This window comes from Phyllopteryx taeniolatus, unplaced genomic scaffold, assembly GCF_024500385.1.
Source record: "Phyllopteryx taeniolatus isolate TA_2022b unplaced genomic scaffold, UOR_Ptae_1.2 contig_137, whole genome shotgun sequence".
Taxonomy (NCBI): Eukaryota; Metazoa; Chordata; class Actinopteri; order Syngnathiformes; family Syngnathidae; genus Phyllopteryx; species Phyllopteryx taeniolatus.
In genome coordinates this window covers 5,241-24,647 of record NW_026903059.1, presented here as the reverse complement: position 1 = coordinate 24,647, position 19,407 = coordinate 5,241, and the positions used below count along the sequence as shown (strand labels likewise).

Below are 19,407 nucleotides of genomic sequence, written 5' to 3'. Positions count from 1 at the left end.
TATGTATTAATGATAACGTAGTTACATGAACTCTGAATTAACAATCAAGAGTAAATGTTTTCGTACAACTGAGAGTAAAATAAATTCAGTTGACAATGAAAAAAATAAAAATTAAAAAAAGACTTGACGGCCGGCAGTGGGTCAATCCCATCAGGAGAATATTGAATTCTCAGACAGAATTCAGCCGAAGTAACCACCGAACTACCCTAGAGTATTGCACACTCAGAGAAAATATTTTTTTATAGCTACATTACTCTAATTCCAAGGTTTAAAGAATCATGTCATAGTACGAAGATGGTGTGACTTATACAATTCGGGTTCAATTGACGAGGAACTGTCAGTTTGGGAAAATAAAGCAAAGAGAAGGAAAATGCTGGACGGTGCCCGTGGTTCGATCCCGAGGAAGGGATGGAGACGAGGCGAATTCTGTGAGAGAATTGTTTCTTGAGGAAGTAACCACTGAGCTAGACCAGCACAAGAAGACTACCGAAAGATTGAAACATAACTTTAGTTGTACGTCATGAACTCGCAAATCCAAATGAATACGCATTGGACGGGGGTGAAAATAGTTGGTTTAAATGCACTGGACGGGGCCAGTTGTTGGATCCCGAAGAAGGAATTGAGAAGAGCCGAAGACTGCGGTCGAATTACTTCTTGAGGAAGTAACCGCTGAGCTGAGTTACATTTTCTTTTTTAAATTAGGAAATATGTTGTATTTCAGTGTCGCTCCTGGCAAGCGCACATGCACCTGCAACGCAGCACAGCACACCGGAAAAACGTTCTCCTCTTGACCAAACAAGTAACACTAGAGGATGCCACGTTCCTGATGAAACAGTAAATTAAACAGCTGCAGCTCGGGTTCTGATCAGAACAAAGAGGTTAGAGCATATTACTCCAATTCTAAAGTCTTTACACTGGCACCCAGTCAGCTTTAAAATAGATTTTAAAGTTCTGTTACTGGTCTATAAATCACTAAATGGTTGAAGTCCTGAATACACGAAAGAAATGCTAATCGGATATAAACCCAGTCGGGCTCTGAGATCTCCAGACTCAGGTCAAATAATGGAGCACAGACTCCAAAGTAAACATGGTGAAGCAGAATTTAGCTATTAGGTTGCACACAAATGGAATAAGTTGCCAACAGAAGTGAAGTCGGCCCCAAGTGTGCATGTTTTTAAGTCCACTCTTAAACTCTTCTTTTTTTCCCATGCTTTTTAGAGCATTTCCACTTTTAAATTATATTTCTTGCACTGTAAGCTGTTTTAATGGTACTTTAATTTTTTTCTTTTTGTTTTAAATGCTTATGAGCTGTTTTTCTTTGTTTTTAAATGCTTTTAATCATGTAAAGCACATTGAGTTACCTTGTGTATGAAATGTGCTATATAAATAAATTTCCTTTGCTTTAAATGTCGGCTTAATTCTCTAAAATTACAACAGCTATAACAAAACATTTATATTATCAAATTCACGATCACAAAGAAAATCAAAGGCGTCTATATATATTTAAAAAAAAAAAAAAAGCACTGGACAGCACCCATGGTTTGATCCCTTGGAAAGGATTGAGAAGAAATGAATTCTGCAGTAGAATTATTTCAAGAGGAAGTATCCACTGAGCTACACCAGTGCAGAGCAGCAATGGGAAAATTTAATTCTAATATAAAACCCTAGTTCCGTGACCCAAAATTGGGTTTGGACGTGAGACATTCTCTGGTACACAAACGCACAGTGGTTACGTAATGTATATAAACTACTGATTGGTCACAAGAGATAAATATACTCAATATTGCAGTCCAATTGTACTACTCTGGGTTAGAAGATAATGACGGGAATAATTATGTTGCAACCTATTTCGGAAGTCAAAGCAAGATGCTGGATGTGCGCCTTTCCTATAAATATCAAACAGCTTATAGAGTCTTCTGCTTATGGGCATACTACCCTCAGAGTGCCTGATCTTGGAAGCAAAGTAGGGGTGGGTCTGGTTTGTACTTGGGTGGGAGGCTGGGTGGTCATACCAGGTATTGTAAGCAGTTTGTGCCTTTTGACCAACAGATGGATTCAGGGTTAAAACAATGCCCACTTTTTGGCTCTGAGATCTACAGACTCAGAAGGAGAATCAGAATCATCTTTATTTGCCAAAAATATAAAAAACACAGAAGGAATTAGAATTATTTTTATTTCTTTACAATTGTGCAAATGATGCAGAGTCATTTAGCAATTTAGAGCAGTTTGAAATGACTAATCGAGTGATAATCTGGTACAGTGGCGATTGTGCAAATGGTGCAGACACTTCAAGAAATTTAAGGAGTTTAAAGTGACGAGTAGTGCTATAATCTGGAACAGTGTCAATTGTGCAAATGGTGCAGATGCTTCTCAAGCACATGAGTGTCCAGTATTGATCAACAAAAGATATGCCAAAAGTGCAGAGTGATGAGACTACAATAGTGAGTGCACGAATAATGTATAAATTGGCAGAGATGTGACAACAATCTGAAGACAAGATTGGCAGCATGTTACAATGGGATTGTAAATTAACTGTTTAGGAAGTCAATGGCAAGAGGGAAGAAATTATTGGAATGTCTTCTCGGTTTAGTTTGCATTGATCGATAGCGCCTACCCGAGGGAATGAGCTGGAAGAGGTGGTGACCAGGATGTAGAAGGTCCAAGAGGTTTTTGCATGCTCTTGTCTTAGTTCTAGCAGTGTGCAACTCCTCAAGGGTGGGTAGGGGGGATTCTGGCAATTTTTTCAGCAGTTTTGATTGTCCGTGGCAGTCGCAGTTTGTCCTTTTTTATGGCAGCACCAAACCAGGACGGATCAACACAGGACTGACTCGATGACTGCTGTGTAGAACTGCCTCAGTAGCTCCTGTGGCAGGCGGTGCTTCCTCAGAAGCCGCAGGAAGAACATCCTCTGCTGGGCCTTTTGGAGGATGGAGTTGCTGTTGGGGTCCTGAGGACATGAACATCCAGGAACATGAAGATCTCAACGGTTGACACAGGGCAGTTGGACAGTGTGAGGGCAGCTGTGGCGAAGGATGCCTCCTGAAGTCAACGATCATCTCTCGAGTCCTGAGTGTGTTCAGCTCCAGGTTGTGTCGGCCGCACCACAGCTCCAGCCGCTCCACTTCCTGTCGGTAGGCAGACTCGTCACCTTCTTTGATGTGGCAGATGACTGTGGTGTCGTCTACCAACTTCAGGAGTTTAACAGCTGGGTGCATTGAGGTGCAGTCTTTCGTGTAGAGAAAGAAGAGTAGCAGAGAGAGGACACATCCTTGTGGCGCCCCAGGCTTGTGTTGCGTGTGGTAGAGGTTGTGTCACCCAGCCTCACCTGTTGTGTCCTGCCCTTCAGAAAGCTGTAAATCCACTGTCAGATGGAAGGCGAGACGCTGAGCTGGAGAAGCTCGGAGGAGAGGAGTTCGGGGATGATGGTGTTGAACGCAGAGCTGAAGTCCACGAACAGGATCCTTGCGTCGGTCCCCGCGGCGTCAAGGTATTCTATCGGATGAAGTGCAGTCCCATGTTGACTGCGTTGTCCACAGACCTGTTTGCTCAGTAGGCAAACTGCAGGGGGTCCAGCAGAGAACCTGTGCCACTCTTGAGGTGTTCAAGCATGAGGCGTTCAAAGGACTTCATAACCATAGATGTCAGGGCGACAGGCCTGTATTCATTCAGACCCGAGATTGGAGGTTTCTTGGGGATTGGGGTGATGGTGGAGCATTTGAAATAGGATGGTACTTCACACAGTTCCACAGATCTATTGAAGATCACTGTGAAGAGTGGAGCGAGCTGGTCCGCGCAGACTTTGAGGCAGGATGGGGACACACTCAGGTCAAATAGTGGAACACAGGGTCCAAAGAAAACATTGTGAAGCAGCATTTAGCTGTTATGCGGCACACAAATGGAATATGTTGCCAACAAAGCTTAAATCAGCCCCAAGTGTCAATGTTTTTAAGTCCAGGTTAAAAACTATTCTTTTTTTTCTCATGCTAATGATATTTTCATTTTTTAATGATCTTTCTTTCACTGTGCGTTTTTAGTCATTTTTGTCTCTTTGTTTTTAAATGCTTTTTTGCCGTCTTGTTTTTTTTGTACGGTTTTAAAATGTCTTTTGTTCTTTTTAAAAAAAAATGCTTTTAATCAAGTAAAGCACATTGAGTTACCTTGTGTATGAAATGCACAATATACAATAACTACACTAAGACATTTCAAAGGGCTTTTACATTAACTTACTGACACTCCACTCGCTTTGTGTGAAAGGACGACGACAGCAGTGGGGGTACGGCATCCCATATTTGGAAGTGGTGACGCAACAGCCTCGAACAGGTGTGTCAAACATAAGGCCCGCTGGCCAGAACCGGCCCGTCAGGGGGTCTAATCCGGCCCGTGGGGATGGAGAACACATTCACTCCCATTTTTCTATGAAAGTAACTTTTATTGCTAATTTTGTCCACTGCACTGTCAACACTTTAATGAAACTGATCCACTTGTGAAGGCCAAACCATCCCAAGTTTCACTGTTATTGACCTTTATGTCTTTCTCACCCAATCAAACAATATAAACATCGAGTCATACATTTTCTCTAGCACTTATCCTCACCAGTGATGGGTATTTTGCTAATATATTGTCTTTCTGCTATCATGGGACTTTATTTTTAAATTTTCTTTTCGAAAAGCGTCCTGGACCGGATCTCAGGACTATCACTGGTTTTACGCTATCGCAGTTTTGACACAAAATCCTTAATTTCCTGACGTTTACTCGGGTAAAAAAAAAAGGTCGAATTTACTTTCTGCGCACATTAAATAATTGTGTACCATTGTTGTTTTAGCGTTTCCAAATTATACGTAATGAATGTGGACACTCCTCCCTGCCCACTCGAGACGTAAAAAGTGACAACCAATAAGAGTCGCTGTCGAGTCACTTCATGTAAATGGTGTTGAAAAATTATTTTATTCCGGTAAATTCATCGTGGCTTTGTATGTTTCATGATAATGTCGTTACATGAACTCTGAATTAACAATCAAGAGTAAATGTTTTAGTACAACTGAGAGTAAAATAAATTCAGTTGACAATGAAAAAAAGAAATAAAAGAAAGACTGGACGGCCGGCCGTGGGTCGATCCCATCATGAGATTCATGAGAATATTGAATTCTCAGACAGAATGCAGCCGAAGTACCCCTCCTTGAGCCGTCACCTTATCGTGGTGGAGGGGTTTGTGTGTTCCAATGATCCGAGGAGCTAAGTTGTCTGGGGCTTTATGCCCCTTGCAGGCTCACCCATGGCAAACAGGTCCTAGGTGAGGGACCAGACAAAGCACGGCTCAAAGAACCCTTATGAAGAAGACAAATGGACTCAGGTTTCCCTTGCCCGGAGGCGGGTCACCAGGGCCCCCCTCTGGAGCCAGGCCTGGAGGTGAGGCTCGAAGGTGAGCGCCTGGTGGCCGGGCCTGCACCCATGGGGCCCGGCCGGGCACAGCCCGAAAGGGTAACGTGGGTCCCCCTTCCCATGGGCTCACCACCTGTGAGAGGGGCCATAGTGGTTGGGTGCAGTGCAAAGGGACCTTGGCCATCCGATCCCCGGCTTCAGAAGCTGGCTCTAGGGACGCGGAATGTCAACTCTCTGGCAGGGAAGGAGCCCGAGCTGGAGAATACTTCGAAGACCTCCTCAATTCCACCGACACCCCTTCCCATGAGGGGACATGCGTACAGGCGGATCGGTGCAGCGTCTGCAGTGATGCGGATTTTGTATCGATCCGTTGTGATAAAGAAGGAGCTAAGCCGAAAGGCGAAGCGCTCGATTTACCGGTCGATCTACGTTCCTTCCCTCACCTATGGTCACGAGCTGTGGGTCGTGACCGAAAGAACGAGATCCCGGATACAAGCGGCCGAAATTAGTTTCCTCCGCAGGGTGTCCGGGCTCTCCCTTAGAGATAGGGTGAGAAGCTCGGTCATCCGGGAGGATCTCAGAGTAGAGCCGCTGCTCCTTCACATCGAGAGGAGCCAGATGAGGTGGCTGGGGCATCTGATTTGGATGCCTCCCGGACGCCTCCCTGGTGAGGTGTTCCGGGCACATCCCACCGGGAGAAGACCCCGGGGACGACCCAGGACATGCTGGAGAGACTACATCCTTCGGCTGGCCTGGGAACGCCTCAGGATCCCCCGGAAGAGATGGATGAAGTGGCTGAGGAAAGGGAAGTCTGGGCGACCCTGCTAATGCTACTGCCCCCGCGACCCGATTTCGGATAAGCGGTAGAAAATGGATGGATGGATGGATGGAATTCAGCCGAAGTAACCACCGAACTACCCTAGAGTATTGCACATTCAGAGAAAAGATATTTTTGTAGCTACATTACTCTAATTCCAAGGTTTATAGAATCATATGTCATACGACGATGGTGTGACTTATAAAATTAGGGTTCAATTGACGAGGAACTGTCAGTTTGGGAATATAAAGCAAAGAGAAGTAAAACACTGGACGGCGCCCATGGTTCGATCTCAAGTAAGGGATGGAGAAGAGGCGAATTCTGTGAGCAAATTGTTTCTTATGGAAGTAACCACTGACCTAGACCAGCACAAGAAGATTGCCGAAAGATTGAAACATAACTTTAGTTGTACGTCATGAACTCGAAATCCAAATGAATACGCATTGAACGGGGGGTGAAAATAGTTGGTTTAAATGCACTGGACAGGGCCGGTTGTTTGATCCCGAAGAAGGAATTGAGAAGAGCCGAAGTCTGCGGTCGAATTACTTCTTGAGGAAGTAACCGCTGAGCTGAGTGACATTTTCTTTTTTAAATTAGGAAATATATTGTATTTCAGTGTCGTTCCTGGCGAGCGCACATGCACCTGCAACGCAGCACAGCACACCGGAAAAACGTTCTCCTCTTGACCAAACAAGTAACACGAGAGGATGCCACGTTCCTGATGAAACAGTCAATTAAACAGCTGCAGCTCATTCAGAATGCTGCAGTTCGGGTTCTGACCAGAACAAAGAGGTCAGAGCATATTACTCCAATTCTAAAGTCTTTACACTGGCACCCAGTCATCTTTAAAATAGATTTTAAAGTTCTGTTACTGGTCTATAAATCACTGAATGGTTGAAGTCCTGAATACACGAAAGAAATGCTAATCGGATCTAAACCCAGTAGGGCTCTGTGATCTACACTCAGGTCAAATAATGGAGCACAGAGTACAAAGCAAACATGTTGAAGCAGAATTTAGCTATTATGCTGCACATAAATGGCATTAGTTGCCAACAGAAGTGACGTCAGCCCCAAGTGTGAATATTTTTAAGTCCAGGTTAAAAACTCTTCTTTTCTCCTCATGCTTTTTCGAGCATTTCCACTTTTAAATGATATTTCTTGCACTGTACGCTGTTTTAGTTGTACTTTTATCTTTATTTTTTTCTCTTTGTTTTAAATGTTTATGAGCTGTTTTTCTGTTTTTAAATGCTTTTACTCATGAAAAGCACATTGAGTTGCCTTGTGTATGAAATGTGCTATGTAAATAAATGTCCTTTGCTTTAAATGTCGGCTTACTTCTCTAAAATGACAACGGCAATAACAAAAACGTTTATATTATCAAATTCACGATCACAAAGAAAATCAAAGGCGTCTATATATAAATATATATATATTTTTTTAAAAAGCACTGGACAGCACCCATGGTTCGATCCCTTGGAAGGGATTGAGAAGAGATGAATTCTGCAGTGGAATTATTTCTAAAGGAAGTAACCACTGAGCTACACCAGTGCAGAAAAATTGGGAAAATTTTATTTTAATACAAAACTCTAGTTCCGTGACCCAAAATTGGGTTTGGACGTGAGACATTCGATCGCACACAAACGCACAGTGGTTACGTAATGGAAATCAGAATCAGAATCATCTTTATTTGCCAAGTATGTCCAAAAAAGGAAGGAAGGAAATTTGTCTCCAGTAATTGGAGCCGCTCTAGTACGACAACAGACAGTCAATTGACAGAGAATACTTTTGAGACATAAAGACATTAAGAAAAACAGTCACTGAGCAATAAAGGGTTGCTCGTTATCTGGTAATGCCGGTACATTTTTTTTTTTTTTTTTGAAAATTGTGCAAAAAGATGCAGAGTCCTCTCGCACTTAGAGCAGTTTGAATGACTAATATTGTCTATATAAAATAAAATAAAATTTAAAAAATGACAGAATGCACAACATGGGGCCTCATGCTCTCTCTCCCTACTTCTAATGACTTGGAAATCGGACCATGGTGGCATTTTAAAGCTTCACTTGTTCAAAACAGTGTGGCCAAATTTTGACCCTTTAGCCTTTTTCTTGAAGTAATTTGTCTTTGTTCAAAACGTCAGTCAAAGTGTGCATAAAAAGTCATCGTGGTCGCACAAGGTAAAATAATATGACCAGTCATTCAGTATTATATACAATTATTTCTAATACATAATTAATCATTCAAATATGATGCTTTAGATCAGTTTGTTTCTCATCACGTTTATTTCTAAAAGTAACATAAACACCACAGGTTTATTTATTCATCTACACGTCTACATCTAATACTGTATATTTGTATCTGTTCTGCAGGGTGTTCGAGAGCTTGATGAGAGAGATGGGTAGGTGATAACTTAGCTTAAGTTTTGTTTTGTTCAATCTCCCTGCCTTTCCGAGTTTATAATACGTGACAACAACAACGCATAGTCCTTCAGTAAACATGTTGCGTGAACGTGAACCTCAGGGATGAATCACTAACTGAACGAGGAAGTACGTGAATGATTGTGTGAAAAAGAACTGAACGATTCAGCGAACGAAACTTTTGAACGAACTGATTCATTACACTCAAAAGAACTGCCGTGCCCATCGCTACTACAAATGTATATGAAATAACAGCAATAACGGCACTTGATTCTACATGTCGCTTACCGTCCATCCAAGGGTGACAAATGTGCAACAAATCACGATATATCAAGTCAACCATGTCTTTTTTGTTCTTTAATTCTGTTTGCTCGAGTAGTTGGCAAGGGAAGTCCACTAATTACACTGGAAATGCAAGTTTAAGAGCTGGATATCAAGTTTATTTAGTGCCAAACACAAACATATTCAGTAACACAATATAATAAACAATTCTTCTTTTATTCTTCATTCTTGAACACCTGCAGGCAAACGGCATCTTGACGTGTCAACTCCTATGGAGAGAGAGGTTTTCTTCAGAAGAATGATGATATCAATGTGTGTAAAAATACATCCTGATCAGCTAACAAATCCAGATGACCAGCAATTAGAACATTAGAAGAACATTTGCTTGCTCTCAAACATCTACTATATATATATACACACACACACAGTCTATGCGCTCAATGGATGCAGCAACACGGCCATCTAGTGGATAGAGGGAGGGCCTTCCCACACGTGTCAATCTTTTCAACTTGAAACGACTTCAGTTTGTCAAGAATCAATGCGCGTGCCTGCTGATCCACAAACGCACCTTCAACAATTTACAAGCAGAATTGAATATTTACAAATGATAAATGCACACACAACATTAAAAAAAACATGTAAATCGCGGATATATTTGTGGATCTGAAAAACACGTGCAAATAATTTGAAGACATCTCTCTCCGCATACTTCCTTCTTTTAAATAAAATATAGTGAACACAACCGCACTGACTGCAGGTCTTGCTTGTGTCCTAACAACATCCTGTTTCGGCCGTTTTATTTCGATGACAATTTCTTCGGGTGAAAACCAAAAATGCACCATGGACCATTAAAGGCCGAAAATTTTGGGTGGCCAAAAATTCGGTGCATCATGAAATTATATTGTCTGTCCAAATTATGAAAAATGTGTTTTGAAATCCTTTTACCAGATATGAGTTAAAGCCAATGAAATCAGATGTCAGAAATGCACTAAATGAAACCTAGGGTCAAATGATTTATTACAGCTAAATACTTCCAAATGAACAGTCAAACCACAGTGCTCACCTTCTGGTTGACCTCGGCCAAGTTTTCCCTCCACAGTCTGACCACACGGGACACCTGGCTGGGCAGGTAAGTGTGAGCCAATAAAGCAGCTTCAGGTAGGCGCTTGGTTTTTATCAAAACCTCTAAACACTCATCAAGTCTGTGTGGAAAAGATGACAGAACAACAGTTACACCAGTGACTTTCACCGCAAAATCAGGACCCTTCAGTCACATGTGGTACTTACTTCCCCTGCAGGAAGTAGGTCACAAAGGCAACGTTGTTCTTGCCTTCCCTAAACAACAAAATTGACACATTGTATATTTAAAATAACCACAGCTTGGCTTTAGATAAATCACTTTCGCTTAATGCAAACAATGTACAATATTTGGAAACAATATGGTGGAGCAATAGATATAGACGATAATATAATAATACTCACAGGCATATATTCTTCATCCTCTGCAAAGAATGACTAATATTACTGCGGTTTACTGAGTTTTGAGTGTCTCCATGTACAGTATATCCGTATGTCTGAATTATACTGCTCCCAGGTGGCCGTGGTGCAAACACCAGAAGCGGCAGAATGTCCATTAAATTGAAGCGAAAAAATGTGTCAAAAATGATTTTGATGACAATTTTTTTTTGGAGTGAGAGAGACTGGGATGGATTAATGGCATTTTTATTAATTTGTGGAAAGATGACTGAAGAGATGAAATATTGAAAGATGATTTAAGATACAAGAATATGTGAAGTTACGAGCATGGCCACTAAAGCAATTGAACTCAAGGCACCACTGTCTTCTTAAAAAAGGACTCAAGTTACCTCTGCTTCTACAGCCAGCTGGTAGGCAATTTTCAAGTCTCCCAGCTGCAAGGTCAGCTCAAACCTGTGCTCAGGGTCCGTTGTCAGCGCTAAGGCCTGCTGCTTGAAACCCTGGAGAGCCGGAAGACAAAAAAAACCAATAAGCACAGATGAAGCCATCAATTGGTCGAACAACTAGGGATCAATGAAATGAAACATAATGACAGGCTCATAATGCACTGACCTGTTTTTCCAGGAAGTGGGCCACTCTCGTCCGTTGCTCTTTTGCAATTGTGGGAAGCACCTTGTCGGCCACACCAAAGTCCCTCCTCATGACAGCAGTCTGGTACTTGAGGACTGAGACCAGCAGGGAGTAGCTGACGATGTTGAGGTCCCTGTCTCCCAGGTAGAGACGGTCATGTTTGGCTATGTATCCCAGTAAATACATGGTTCTGCACGGAGAGGGAATATCTTAAATGATGGCGCATTTCTGTGTTCTGCTCTTACTTTACATTCAACCGGAGCTGACTTGAAAATAAGTTTAAGGTGACTTGAATGCAATCATAAATATCTGACCTGTCCAAGTGAGCAAGAGTGACAGTCTCTCCCCCTACAAAGTAGCTGAGTCTGTTCAGAGAGCTGGTGTAAATGAAGCAGTCGCCAAACCCAGAGTCCAGTCTTCACGATCTCCCGGACCTCTCCCTGGACCTGAACCAGGAGAAAATCCTTACAAATGTAATGTGGGATCATTGTGTGAGAGTTTACACCCGCCCCATGTCATAGGTCACCACTCCATCGCATAATTGTTTTCTGGTGCACCAACATGCCAGGCAGCACTGAGGTCTACTGAATGGATTCAGCGTAATTAAGAGCAAGCATAAGAGGCTGAGAACGTCCCCAACTAAGCTCTCGTAATAGTTGTTGTTCCTACTGAGCAGAGAGAATATATGGCTACGAGTATTGTTGTATTGTTGCACGCTCTATCTGTATGTGTTGCTGCTACATGTGTTCAAGTCGTACCAGAGAGTTTTTTTTTAAGATTTATAGTTACGTTACATCTATGCTAATTTCCGTAAGCCCGCCTATGGCGTTTCACATAATATTTTAGCTTTAAGCTAGGTGTCTTTTACTGCAGCCCTATGGGGGGCACAAGCCAGTGCAAACTGTAGGCCGGTCCCAAGCGTCAGGAAAGGCAAACGTTGCCAAACAAATATGAGCGTTCATCTAAAGAATTCCATACCGGATCGGTCCCCGGCACAGTTAACCTGCAGGGCGGCAGTGGAAATTCAGCTTCTGTGGTTCGACGACGAAGGAGAGATGGAAAGCGAGTTCTTGGGCAGAAAGAAAAGAGGAAAGCACATAGCCTAGAATTGAATGTGGGGACTTAGAATGTTGGGACTATGACAGGAAAAGCTCATGAGTTGGTTGACATGATGAGAAAGGTTGATCTATTGTGTGTCCAGAAGAGCAGGTGGAAAGGCAGTCAGGCTAGAAGTTTAGGGGCAGGGTTGAAGTTATTTTCCCATGGTGTAGACGGGAAGAGAAATGGAGTCGGGATTATTTTAAAAGAAGAGTTAACTAAGAATGTCTTGGAGGTGAAGAGTATCAGATCGAGTGATGAGGCTGATACTTGAAATTGAGGGTGTGATGTATTATGTAATGTCCCACAGGTAGGATGTGAAAGAGAGGAGAAAGAGAAATTCTGGAAGGAGCGAGACAAAGTCGTTCTGAGCATCCCAGACAAAGAGCGAGTGGTGATTGTTGCAGATTGGAATGGACATGTTGGTGAAGGAAACAGGGGTGATGAAGAAGTTATGGGTCGGTTCGGCATCCAGGAAAGGAACTTGGAGGGACAGATGGTGGTAGACTTTGCAAAAAGGATGCAAATGGCTGAAGTGAACACTTTTTTCCAGAAGAGGCAGCAACAAAGGGTGACCGACAAGAGCAGAGGTAGAAGCACACAGGTGGATTACATCTTGTGCAGACGATGTCATCTGATGAGGTTACTGAATGGAAGGTGGTGGGAGGGGAGAGTGTGGCTTGACCAGGGATGGGCAAACTACGGCCCGCGGGCCGCATCCGGCCCGTTGACCGTTTCAATCCGGCCCGCCAAAGATTGGAACAGAATCCCCAAAATCATCAAATTCATGACAACCTTCATTTGACCTTGTCCTGTAATGCCGAGTGGTTCCACCAGGTTGTGCTGTAATGTAAACTGGATGAGTTTTATGCTTCATTAAGCGCAGACAAATTTCCAAAAATCCGGAAGATGGCGCAGAGGTTGCTGGTGATGTTTGGCTCTACATATGAACAGAACTTTGTGTGATGAACACCAACAAAACATCTGACAAATCCCAGCTGAATGATGAACACCTCAGATGTGTTCTGAGAATTGCCACAACAAAACTAACACCCGACTTTGATGGACTGGCAAAAAAAGTGAAAAACAAAACAACACTGTTCCCATTAAAAGTAAATCTAAGTATTAACACAACAATGCCTTTGTTTTTGTTTTTTCAGCATCTGGTTCTGGCTTGGCCCACCTGTCAAATGTTTAAAGTCAATGGCCTCTGAGCCAAAATGTTTGCACACCCTTGTGCTAGACAGCATAGGATGGTGGTGTGTAAGATTATTCTGGTGGTAGGGAGGAAGACTCAGAAGACAAAGGCAGAGCAGAGAACCATGTGGTGGAAGCTGAGAAAGGAAGAGTGACTTTTCGGGAAGAGCTGAGACAGGATCTCGGTGGACAGGAGGAGCTTCACAAGACTCGACCACTACAGCCAAGGTGATCAGAGAGACAGGCAGGAGAGTACTTGGTGTATCTTCTGGCAGGAAAGGAGATAAGGAAACTTGGGTTGTGGAACCTCAAAGTACAGGAAATCATACAAGGAAAGAGGTTAGCAAAGAAGAAGTAAGACACTTGAGAGGACAGAGGAGAGGAGCAAGGAATACGTTGAGATGCGACATAGGGCAATGGTAGAGGTGGCAAAGGCCAAACAAGAGGCATATGAGGACATGTATGCCAGGTTGGACACTAAAGAAGGACAAAAGGATCTCTTCAGGATGGCCAGACAGAGGGATAGAGATGGGAGGGATGTGCAGCAGGTTAGGGTGATTAAGGATAGAGATGGAAATGGGTTGACCGGTGCCAGTAGTGTGCTGGACAGATGGAAAGAATACTTTGAAGTGTTGATGAATGAGGAAAATGAGAGAGAAGGAAGAGTAGAAGAGGGTGGTGGACCAGGAAGTGGCAATGACTAGTAAGGGGGAAGTTAGAAAGGCATTCAAGTGGATGAAAAATGGAAAAGCAGTTGGTCCTGATCACATTCATGTGGCGGTATGGAAGCATCGAGGAGAGGTGGCTCTGGAGTTTTTGACCAGCTTGTTCAACAAGATTCTAGCGGGTGAGAAGATGCCTGAGGAATGGAGAAAAAGTGTGCTGGTGTCCATTTATAAGAACAAGGGTGATGTGCAGAGCTGTGGGAACTATAGAGGAATAAAGTTGATGAGGCACACATTGAAGCTATGGGAAAGAGTAGTTTTGGCTCGACTCAGGACAGAAGTCAGTATTTGCGAGCAACACTATGATTTCATGCCTAGAAAAACTACCACAGATGCATTATTTGCCTTGAGGATGTTGATGGAAAATTACAGAGAAGGTCAGAAGGCGCTAAATTGTGGGACAGCCAAGGTTAAATGTTTTGGAGACTAAGTTAGAGAGAGCAGACTTTGATGGTTTGGACACATCAAGAGGAGAGACAGTGAGTATATTGGGAGAAGGGCGATGAGGATGGAGCTGCCAGGCAAGAGAGCTAGAGGAAGAAGAAGAAGGTTGATGGATGTTGTGAGGGAAGACATGAGGGCAGTTGGTGTTAGAGAGGAGGATGCAGGAGATAGGCTGACATGGAAAAGAATGAGACGCGGTGGCAACCCCTAACAGGACAAGCCCAAAGGAAAAGAAGAAGCTCGATGTGTTTTGTTGATAGTGACATACTGTAATTTCTCGTGTATAATGCGCACCCATGTATAATACGCACCAAAGTTGACCCAAAAATTCTGGAAAGCCCTTCTACCTATGTATAATGCATTTTTACAATGCACGATTTTGCTTCTACTCATGTGATCAAAACATGAAGTATTATTCTGAAGGTCTTTATTGGAACACGTAATCCTTTTTTAAATATACTTGCTCTTATTTAGAAATTTACAGGCCTACTTTTATTTAGTAAATTAGAAAACACAGTTGTGCTCATATGTTTGATTACCCAGGCAGAATTTGTAAGATGGGTACAATTCTTTCAAGAAAACATGAAGGACCAGGTGAAACACATTTAATTTTATTTTATTGGGATTCAAATTAAACAGTCAAGCATTTCAGAAAAGCATTGTCATTAAACAAAACATAACCATAAAGAAATTAATGAAGGTTGTTGTTCAGTCAGTCATATTTAACAAAAACGACATTTCACAAATTCTGCCAGTGTATGTAAACTTATGAGCACAACTGTACATATATGCAGTCATACGTACCCCTGTCACATTGGAATGAAAGTGTAGGCTACACTTTTTTTATAACCAGTAGGTGGCGGTGGCATTTTGGAATGAAAGTGTACAGGTTTTTCATAACCACTAGATGGGGGCATACATTTATAAAATGTGAAAGCACTATTGGCTTGACAATTTTTTGGGGAAAAAAAATGCACATTATACACGAAAAATTACAGTACATGGTTTGGTCGAACATTTTGGTGTTTAAAAATATGTTTCAATCGCTTTTGTTACATTTGTCAGTTTTACAGTAAATATTTCATGGATTGACCAAAAAAAAAAAAAAACAGTTTGAGGCAAGCTCTGCCTCTTATTTGGAGAACTGTAAACAACGGAGTAAGAGCAGGTGCTAAGGAATACTTTAAAAAGTGTGTTTTAATATGTTTAAAGCATGTGGGGGGGTTACTGTACCATAATAAAAGGGCTCATAACAATGGAAATACACACAAACCTCAAAAGCATCCTCAATGCCGTCCTCCGTCACTCCTTCGTTGTTCTCTTGTGAGGCAGCTACTTTATCAGCCATGTATCGAAGGATGAAGAAAGACTCTTCAGTCGCGATGCAGACCAACTCGCCAGAGTCCGACCAGAAGATCTGCACACAGGACAAAAAAAAAAAAGAAAAAAATGGAGGGATACAAAGGTAAGAATGAGACTGCTTGTGTTGCTAGCAAACCACCTTACTAAACATTCATAAAACAAACACATAGACCTGAAAGTAGCTATGTGATAACTAGTTGCCATCTTTGTGGAATTTTCTAAAATACATGGAATGAGCACTTCAAACACCTCTAAAACCCTCCATGACAAGTACATTGATGAAAAAACTAGTACATTACATAAGTACATTCCTTATTCTACTGCCCACGCTGTTCTTCTCACCAATAATGATCCATTTGTGCCATTTAAGTGCACTTTTTAGGGCAAGTGACACCGTTGGAAAAGTCAGTCATTTTGACTTGCCGACGTAATTGCAGCCTGTACGAGCTTATTTTCAACAAAAACTCGTCGGCCAACCGGAGAAGGGGTTCCCGAAGTAGCTGACGAAACGAAAGGGTCCAGGTCATATGTTGAGAAATAATAAAGTCATACTTTTTCACTCTAGCGGCACGGTGGACGACCTGTTAGAGCGTCTGCCTCACAGTTCTGAGGACCGGGATTCAATCCCCGGCCCCGCCTGTGTGGAGTTTGCATGTTCTCCCCGTGTTGCATGGTAGGTTAATTGATGACTCTAAATTGCTCGTAGGTGTGAATGTGAGTGCGGATGGTTGTTTGTTTGTATGTGCCCTGCGATTGGTTGGCAACCAGTTCAGGATGTACCCCGCCTCCTCCCTGAAGATAGCTGGGATAGGTTCCAGCACTCCCGCGACCCTTGTGAGGAGAAGCGGCTCAGAAAATGGATGGATGGATGTTTCACTCCAACTTGAAGGTGTTTTTGGCCAACTTTTTTATTGGCCATATCACACAAAAACACTCCCCAAAGAGTACATTTTTTGCGACACAAACTAAATTTCTCCGGAACCCATCATCCCACTTTCAAAATTCTTGATTTGCTGTACTCAGGTTGAAGTGGCCATTCACACCAAACTTGGCATTTAAGACTGCCATTTTTGGAAAACCTTGTCAAGTTTCCTTTTGAAAGAGAAACGGACAAGTCTTACGTGTTTAGGTTGGATCTCAATGCGGCGGATCAGTTCGGTGTTCTCCCAATCATAAAATCCCAGACCATTCACTGACCTCACCCCAAGCAAGAAACCTCCATAGATGCCTGCAGGGTCCAAAAAAAGAACATATTGGTTGTTGTTTTTACCAGCAATCACCTGGTGAACCACAAGTTTGCTTTACGACAGCATTGCCATTACCCTCTGCTCCAAAGTCAGGTGTGAATGATTTTTTTACTTTGAAATTCTGCATTATTTTAACGTTTCTGCTTTCTCTAATCGCATATCTGTTAAAAAGAGAAGAGGCATTAACTATTACATATGCGCTTAAATACTGTAAATAAGAAAGACAATTATATGACAGTAGGGATTGTCTGCTGCTGTCATTTTACACAAATACATAAGCACTGAATAGAACATTTGCTCATACTGTAGCAATTGAGCAGGAAAGCAACCCAGACAGACTTAAAAGTGAACACTTACTCAGATGAGTCATGTGCCCAAGCAAACTCCTGTGCTGAGCCGAAGATCTTGATTCTCAGAGCTATGGCGGTACAGATGATGTACTCTCCATCGCCACACACTGCAACAAACCTATAAATGAGAGCTCGACATGAGACCAGGTCACTCAGCAAGATATTGAAATTGTTTGTGAATATTCAGCGTACCTCCCGTTGGGGTTATGCTGGATCGTTTGAGGGTGTATCTCAAAACTTTCCAAGTCTTTCACTGCCAGTGGGAGCCTCTCTCCATCCTTAATCTCAGCAGCACCCATTTGCATCAAGTTGGCCCGCTGTATTTGACGGTGCTTGGCCAAAATAATCTTCCCGCTGGTGTCCATTGACATGGCCGGCTCCTCGCGGCCCACCTGAAGAGAAAACAAACAACAGATGAGATCGACAATGTTTTTTTTGTATGCTTGAAAGCAATGTGAAGACTGCTTTTATATCACCTGCACAATATTGAAGAGTACTTACACTATAGTAACAAGGAACAGTGCTATCTTGATGAGTGCCCCAAGTGACACGTTTTTCGAGTTACAAAGTCATGCTTGATCAATTTTTTGCTTTTAAGGTATTGTAATGCCCTTGCAAGTGGGCAAGGAGAGCCACAATTGATGATGCACTTTCGGATGTTAATTTAATATGAAAAACAGCCAAACACAAAATGAGAGCACCCATAAGAAGCTGCTGTAGGCCCCTACTCACGTCTAGAGGATCACACGCAGAGTAACCTAACTACTAAGTCCAACCACATTAACCATCTTGACACCAGTCACGAGGCCACGCTCCTTAAAGGCACACTTCCAACACGTACTACAGTACGTACAGTAATACACTTTATAAAACCAGTTTATTTCTTCAGATTCTCTTTTTATTGTCTTATTATGTTTTTATACAATTTAGTTGAATTTGTCTTCATCAGAAACGCAGCAAAAAACAAAACAAAACAAAACTTGGTGATTTTTGGGGGGCCTGAACGGATTCAATGGCATTTCAATTAATTTAATGGTGAAAAATTGAGTGATAAGCTTGGTCACGGAACAAATTAACCTTGTACGCCAAGGTATGACTGTAAAAAAACGCACATTAAGAAAATTTTCCTTGCAGTAGCTGTGTGACTTCAATGATTAAAAATACTGTTCTTGTACTTACTTTGACAATGATGCTGCCTTCATCATAGCCCAGCGCAACATTGTTGGAGCCCCTGAGGACGCACGCACACCACACTCGCTCCATACCATAGTTGAGGGTGCTCTCCAGGCGGTATGTGCTAGAGTGCCAAATCCGTACCGTACCTTCAGTGAGAGATAATGTTGTGCGAAGCAAAGATTAATATAGCCGTTGGAAAAGAACGGAACACGAGATATTGCAGCTCACCATCCTCTGACCCGGTGATTATGATTGGCAGCTCTGGGTGGAAGCTCACGCATGAGACATTCTGAGCATGGCCCTCCAGTGTCTGAACACAGGACTTGTTCTAGAACAGAAGTAAACTCCAGATGAATTATTTGTAGGGCTGTCCTCATCACATTTTTTTTTTGCACCCAGGGCAGAGTCTTTAATGTTCAATATCTCCCGATACTGAGTCCCGATCCGATACATAAAATGAATAATAAACAAAAATTATATATTAAAAAAATAATAAAATATTTAGCAAATAGAAATAATTTTGGTAATCCTAATTGACCTAAACCAGGAACATGTCTGATTTCATGTCAGACAGTCAGGCGGAAAAATGCTGTTCTTGCTGTGCGCACCTTAGCCTCTTCGGGGCAGTGTGGTGCGATGCATTCATGGAGCTACTCATTTTCTGTAAGCTAGAAAAAGAATACAAGACCGTCGTGATAAAACATTAACTCATTCACTGCTATTGACTGCTGTTAAATTCAAATATCCATGTTAACATGGAGGACTGGCAGTGAATTAATTTAAGTTTTCACAGATTAAAACTGTGTGCAT

General features: G+C 42.3%; 1 pseudogene; it reads right to left on the bottom strand.

Annotated features, from left to right (window-relative positions):
• Positions 1-9,035: 9,035 nt before the first annotated feature.
• LOC133473137 (coatomer subunit beta'-like) lies at positions 9,036-18,925 on the bottom strand (annotated as a pseudogene).
• Between the last annotated feature and the right edge of the window lie 482 nt (positions 18,926-19,407).